The sequence below is a fragment of the Artibeus jamaicensis genome, unplaced genomic scaffold (assembly GCF_021234435.1).
Source record: "Artibeus jamaicensis isolate MK-2021 breed Jamaican fruit bat unplaced genomic scaffold, CSHL_Jam_final contig_834, whole genome shotgun sequence".
In the NCBI taxonomy this organism is placed as follows: domain Eukaryota; kingdom Metazoa; phylum Chordata; class Mammalia; order Chiroptera; family Phyllostomidae; genus Artibeus; species Artibeus jamaicensis.
Genome location: NW_026521981.1, coordinates 1,735,483 through 1,741,516, shown reverse-complemented (window position 1 = coordinate 1,741,516; position 6,034 = coordinate 1,735,483). Strand labels below are relative to the sequence as shown.

General features: G+C 47.2%; 1 pseudogene; it reads right to left on the bottom strand.

Annotated features, from left to right (window-relative positions):
* Positions 1 to 4,481: 4,481 nt before the first annotated feature.
* LOC119037827 (keratin, type I cytoskeletal 18-like) lies at positions 4,482 to 5,769 on the bottom strand (annotated as a pseudogene).
* Positions 5,770 to 6,034: the final 265 nt, after the last annotated feature.

Here is a 6,034-nt window from a genome sequence, read left to right as displayed (position 1 = left end):
TACTGCCCCAATTTGGTTTTGAACTGCTCCAGCCTGAAAGATATAAACTTTACAAGCAGGTTAAAGATACATGCTCTGAGCATAAGGAGTAAGAGTATTGAGAGGAGGCAATCCAGGAAAGGCAGTAGCCAGGTTATGCCAGAGAGCCTGGAACTAGGATTTATGGACAGACTCAGATTTTTTATTTTTAGATGCAGACTCCACTATAACCCAAATGTTTTGTTGGACCTTGCCTGACTTGTTAACATAGAAACAGCACTCTTCTTTGAGATACAGACATGTCCCCCTTTCTGATGCTGTGAGTAGGTCTAGGGCTCTTCGATTTTGAAGGGCTACCCCTGCTAGGGAGTCTAACGGTTCCTGGAGTGCAGCTAGGGTTTCCCTCGTCTTAGTCAGTGCCTCTACTGTTTCTAGAAATAATTGGTAATGAATTATTGGTCATGGCCCCAGCCAAGAGAGGACTCCTAGTAATGGGGATCAATGGGCAGCCCCTTTTGCATAAGTGTCCCTGTCCCTAAGGGGAAAGGGGAGTGAGGCATCTTCCCATGTGATTGATTTGTCAGGAAGAATGTATCCCAGGGAGCAGACCCCTGTCCATTTTGGAGGAAGGGTCCAATGGGCCCGTGATCCACAAATCCAAAATGCCCCTAAAGAGTTGTGGATTTCTGCAGAAACTTTGTATTTGACAGACCTAGGTAGGCCTAGGAGGAATGGAAAATCACCAGGTGGGAAAACTGTACAGTGGGAAAATGTAACCTGGGAAAATGCCTGCTACCCTACCCAGGACACCTGGCTAAGACTGGGGTTTGGAATCAGCCTATCTGGCATAACAGGATGCAGCTTTAACTTGAGCCTGACAAGATATATCAGGAACAATGGTCAGTAGAAATGGCACCTAGCAACCAGCTCTAGCCAATCAGACTCTGACATCCCAACCAGTTACCCTTCATGGGTTTTTGCACTTAAAAACCCTGCCCTAAGAACAACCGAACGAGTCTTAACCTCCCTTGGTTGGCTCCCCAACCTCCATAGGTTGGCTCTACTTTCTTTCTTATTCCCTGCTAATAAACCCTGCTCCTTAGCTCGCTGAGTCCATCTGGTTTCTTGAGCGACTCCTGCCTAACAGTATTCTGTCAGCAGGATGGGCTGGGTTTCTACTGAGATATATTTACCATTAACAAATGCTTTAGTAATAGTGTATCTGATGCCCCAGTATTAAAGGCCTTGTGCAGCTGGGATGTTGTGACTATGGCATCGATGAGGAGATTTTGGAAGGGTTTGTCCAGAAATTCAGAATGGACAGAGCCCTGCTTTTTCCTGTAATGAACTGCCACATTGTGATCTCAGTACAGGGAGAGAGACAGTCCTTGTCCTTTTGGGAAAGAAAGTTGAGAAAGTTAATTTTTCCAGCTGGTCTGCTATTGCAGTAAGTAGACAGACATCTGCGTTGGTATTGTGCTGGTGAGAGTCATGGGTTTGGGGAGGCAAATATGTAAGAAAGCAGTTTCATCTCCAGGATTTTGGATTCTGCCTATTCCAAGGTTTGGTGACCAAGTTAGGGAGAATCTTGAGATGTTTCTGAGAGAAGGTTGTAGGATTGTGAAGCTCCGTTGGCACTAGCTTGGGTTAAGTGAGCCAACTAGGGTTCCCCAACTCCTCTGACTTATGTAGAAGGGGTAGGTGGCTTGTAGGTGATTAATCATGTGAGAGACTAGGGGGCCTTGAGGAGAGTGCCAGTTGTGGGCAGAGGTATCTGGTAGTTTGTTGTGACAGTTGTTGGTAACCTGAGGCCCCCAAGCATTTGTGTGGGTGGTTTTGGGGTCAAGATTGCCAAAGACATTACCCCACTGACCTGGCAGTAGGGGTTGGACATGCCCCCAGCTATGGCAAAGCCAGTGGGAGTAATTTAACTTTAGGGATTGGGCTGTATCGATGGCTAGGTTGAAGGAGATTTCTGGCCCAGGTAAGACTGAGTAAGAAGGGGGAGGAAAAAGAGTAGGAAAATGTCAATTAGGGTTAATCTAGCTAGAGCCATGCAGAAACTAGTTCCCAGAAAGAGTCCTGGATATCCCCCTGGAGGTAAGCATCCTACAGTATTTGGAGTACGTCCTGTTTGGTGGAGTGCTGTGGTGCTGTGTCCATTATGATGCTTATACAGGGGCCATAAAAGGCCTGGACACTAACTGGTAGGGGATTCTTACTGCTCATGGGAAGGTCAGGGGTGTGGATTATTTGGGAACAAGGATGGAATAATGCAAAAAGCTTCTGAGAGAGCAAAGAGTTATAATAACAACAGTGAGCAACAGGATAAGACAAAGGAGATGCTCAAGAGTTCCCACACTGTTCCTGCTGTGGGACACATTCTGCTCGGGCTCCCAAGGAGAGTGGTGTGGTGAGGGACACAGTGGTTATGGCAAGATTAGGAGGGCAGGTCTCTTATGACCTTGTTGTCTTCTTCCTGGATCCTAGTTAGCTGCAAATGGGTACATATTAGGACTTCTGGTCCATACTGAGGCAGATCATTCTTTGGAGAAGCAATAGATTCAGGCTGGGAGGTCTTTAGCCTGGAGGAATGTATCCATTGAGAAAGTCCTTGCAGTTTGCCAGCAGAGGGTGTGGTGAGGATGACCTGGTAGGGTCCTTCCCAGCAGGGGCTAGAGTCCCTCATGCTTCTAAGGGTGTCTATAGCAGGACTCAGTCCCCCAGTTCTAGGGGAATGGGAGCTAGGGTGCCTTCTACTGGTTTAGGGAGAACCTTGTTGGTGTGTTCCCACAGGAGCTGCCTGGTTAAGGCAAGAGTGGGGGGATAGTCTCCAAGAGGGGGTGGGAATTTGGAAAGTTAACAAGCAGAAAGGGCCTGCTGTACATTCAAAGGGACTAAGGAAGGTGGGTGCCCATGGAGTGGCTCAGATTCTGGTGAGTGCTTGGGGAAGCAAGGAAATCCAATCCATCTGCAGTTCTAGAGATAGTTTAGTTAGTTTTGTTTTCAGAATGATATTGGGCTTTTCTACTTTAGCCAAAGATTGAGATGGTATGATATGAGAAGCTCCCATTGGCTATTTAGTGTGCTAGCTACTTCTTGTGTGATTTGAGATATAAATCCAGGGCCATTATCAGATTGTATGGAGGTAAGGACCCCAAAGTGGGAAACAATGTGATCCAGTAGGATGCAGATTATCTCAGCTGCCTTTTCTGAGGTAGTAGGAAAGGATTCTACCCACTCCAAGAAGGAGTCTACTAGAGTTAGGAGGTATTTGTGTTTTTTAATGAGGGGCATATGAGTAAAGTCAATTTGCCAGTCTTGTCCGGGAATCTGTTCCCTAGCTTGGTGAGTGAGGAATGAGGGTGGAGGTCTAATCCCTTCCTGCAGGTCCTGGATGCAAATGTTGCACTGGTGGGTGATGCTCTACAGTGTGGAGGCCAGGTGAGGGCAGATGACCAAAGGGGCAAAAAATTTTAATAGTGGCCTAAATCTTACATGTAGGGCCTCAAGGAACTGTTTAAGGATTTGTTCCTTCTCTTTGTTGGGGAGTATTAGCTATTCTCCAGATATGAGCCAACCGATTTCCACATTACTTTCTCATGGGTTAGTGATTGTATTTCTTCAGCTGTATATTGAGGAATAATAGAGGGAATGGCTAAGAGCTGAAACTCTGTGTTCTCTATGGCTGCATATTTTTTTTGCCTGTCAGTCATCTTTTTCATTTCCTAGTGTGATATTGGAAGATGTGACTTGATGGCCTCAGCAGTGGGTTACTGCCATTTGGGAGACCTCTTGTGCCTTTTGTAAGAGTTTGGAGATCAGGTCAGCATTTGTGATAGGGGATACTTTGGTCATGAGAAACCTCTCCTTCTGCCCAGATTGCTGCATGGGAGTATAGGATGTGGTAGGCATAGCAGGAGTCAGTGTAAATATTAATTTATTTGTTGTGTGCAAGTGCTAGGGCTTGGATTAATGCCTTAAGTTTAGCCCTTTGGGATGAGGTTCCAGGAGAGAGAGGACTGGATTCTATGACCTGGCATTAATGAACCAGGTGTCATCCAGGTTGGGCAGAGTGTTTCAGAGATGTGGGGAAAGGGAGAAAGGAGATTAGATACAATTTCAGAGCATGAGTGGGGATTGTGTTGAGGGTCAGGCAAGGGAAGGAGAGTTGCTGGGTTGATTGTGGTATGCCTTGCCACTGTTATATGAGGAGCTTGTAGTAGAATAAGGAAAGTTTGCCGTAGTTGGGCAGGGTGGAGGAATTTTTCTGCCTGATTGAATATTAGATCAGAAATAGCATGAGACCTGGTTGGTGTGGCTCAGTTTGGACCTGGTAAACCAAAGGGTCACCAGGTTGATTTCCAGTCAGGGCTCATGCCTGGGTTGCAGGCCAAGTCCCCAGAAGGGAGCACATGAGAGGCAACCATACATTTTTTTCTTTCAGTGAACTTTTTTATTGGCCTTCTCCCCTGCCAAAAGATGCCCCACTCCTGCTGCCTTTAATGCCTCAAAACTTTGGTGTCACTGACCTCAGACACCACTCTGCCATCCACAATCCTGTGTGTCGTGGTCTTTGGATGGTTTGGAAAGAGAAAGAGGGGCTCTTTTCCAGGGCACTGACAAGATTGAAGTCCTCCCCTTTTTCCAGTAGGTTGTGGTATGTGGCAATCTCAGCCTCCAGCTTGACTTTGATGTTCAGCAGGACCTCATACTCCTGAGTCTGGCACTGCCCCTGTCTGGGTCTGGGCCAGCTCTAACTCCAGGTGCAACAGGATTCCACTTAGTTGTTCCATCTGCATTGCATAGAGCTCCTCCCCTTGCTTCAGGCTGTTCTCCAAATTTCCCTCATTCCTCATTGAGTCAGGTTGATCTCCACGACTGGACCCTACATCTCAGCTCCATAAGTATCATCTCAGCAGTGCCTATCTCAGGTGGTCTGGGAGGTGAGCACTGTGAGGCTCTTTTCAGTCTGATGGGACCAGTACTTATCTAGCTCCTCTCAGTTCTTCTGAGCCAGCTCATCATACTGGGCCCAGAAGTCTGCCATGATTTTGCCAAGGTCCTGAGATTTGAGGGCATCCAACTCCACAGTCTACCCAGAATTGGCAATTTGGTTTTGTATATGATTCCCTTCCTCCTTTCTGTTCTTCATGAAGAGCAGCTTCTCTTTGAGAGCCTCAATCTCTGTCTCCGGAGGCAGCCTAGTGATATCGGTGTCATCAGTGACCTTTTGGAGCCCACTGATGTCATTCTCCACAGGCTGGCACATGGCCATCTCCATTTCATACTTGACTCTGAAGTCATCAGGAGCAAGATGGGCATTGTCAATCTGCAGAATGATGTGGGCATTGTCCACAGAATTTGCAAAGATCTGAGCCCTCAGTCCTTGATGGTCTTGAAATAATGTCCCCAGTCTCCGATCTGGGGTCGCTTCTTCTCTAAGTGTTCCCAGATTTTAATCTCCAGTCTCCCATTATCAGCCTCCAGGCTTCTTACCCTCTCCAGGTAGGAGACCAGGTAGTCATTCAGGCAGTTCATAGTCTTCTTCCTGCTCTAGATGCCCCTTATGCCCACCAGACCCCTGGCCATCCCTGCAGCCAGGCCCTCAAATCCCAAGCTGTCCCACACACTGGTAGAGTGGGGCATAGAGATCCAGAAGCCCAAGCCCCTGATGCCTGCATAGACACTGGCTGCACTGCTGGCCAGCTGGATGCAGTAGCTGGGTAACTGCACGGAGCCCAGGGTCTGGTAGCTTGTCAAGAAGCTGGAGCATATGCTGAAGCTCATGTTGTTCAGGGAGGAAGGTGAAAAGCTGAGACTCAGGTTGAAGCTGCCGGGAGGCAACCATACATTGATGTATCTCTCCTCTCTTTCTCTCTCCTTTCCCCTCTCTCTATAAATAAATAAATAAATAACTCTTAAAAAGAGAGAAAGAAATAGCATGAGGAGAATATACACTTATTTGTTGAGAGTAGGTCAGCTTTTGTGCCTTGAGAGCGAGGGCAACTGCTATGGCTAATGCTCTGAGGCAAGTAGGCCAACCTCAGGCTGT